Below are 521 nucleotides of genomic sequence, written 5' to 3' on the forward strand. Positions count from 1 at the left end.
TCGAGAAGCTTGTACTACCATCGTTATTGTTGTACTTTTTTAATAACGTAATGTATCAATGCTATGGGTAGATTAGATGCACACTTCTCTTTATGAGCGTCCACATTTTATTTGTAGCATCCAAACTTTTGTCCTTTTAGTTGCTATGCTTTTGGTGCTCTCATTCATTATTAGTTAAAGCAAGGACCACTAGTGTTCCCCTTGCTTGTAACGGATGAACGTCCCAAATGTCTTCCAGTCCAGTCAAGACCAGTGGTCGTTGATGCCCTTCATGTCACACTCCCCTTTTTTCTTTATGAAGATACTTTTATCCATTCTTAACTTAGTAACGCCTCATAGAGTTTACAAAAGCACAAGAGAGGGAGAGGTTGTACAGAGCTAGGGAGTAGGGACAAGGACAAACGCAAAAAAGGAGGAGGACCAAACCGTAGCACCTAGGGTTTGAACTCGCACCCTTTGTGGTGTCTAATTTTGCTAGACATACATAGCTCCTAGAACTTTTTCAAAACTATACTTTCTAT

Source organism: Adiantum capillus-veneris, chromosome 12 (genome assembly GCF_014529385.1).
Source record: "Adiantum capillus-veneris isolate H3 chromosome 12, ASM1452938v2, whole genome shotgun sequence".
NCBI lineage: Eukaryota > Viridiplantae > Streptophyta > Polypodiopsida > Polypodiales > Pteridaceae > Adiantum > Adiantum capillus-veneris.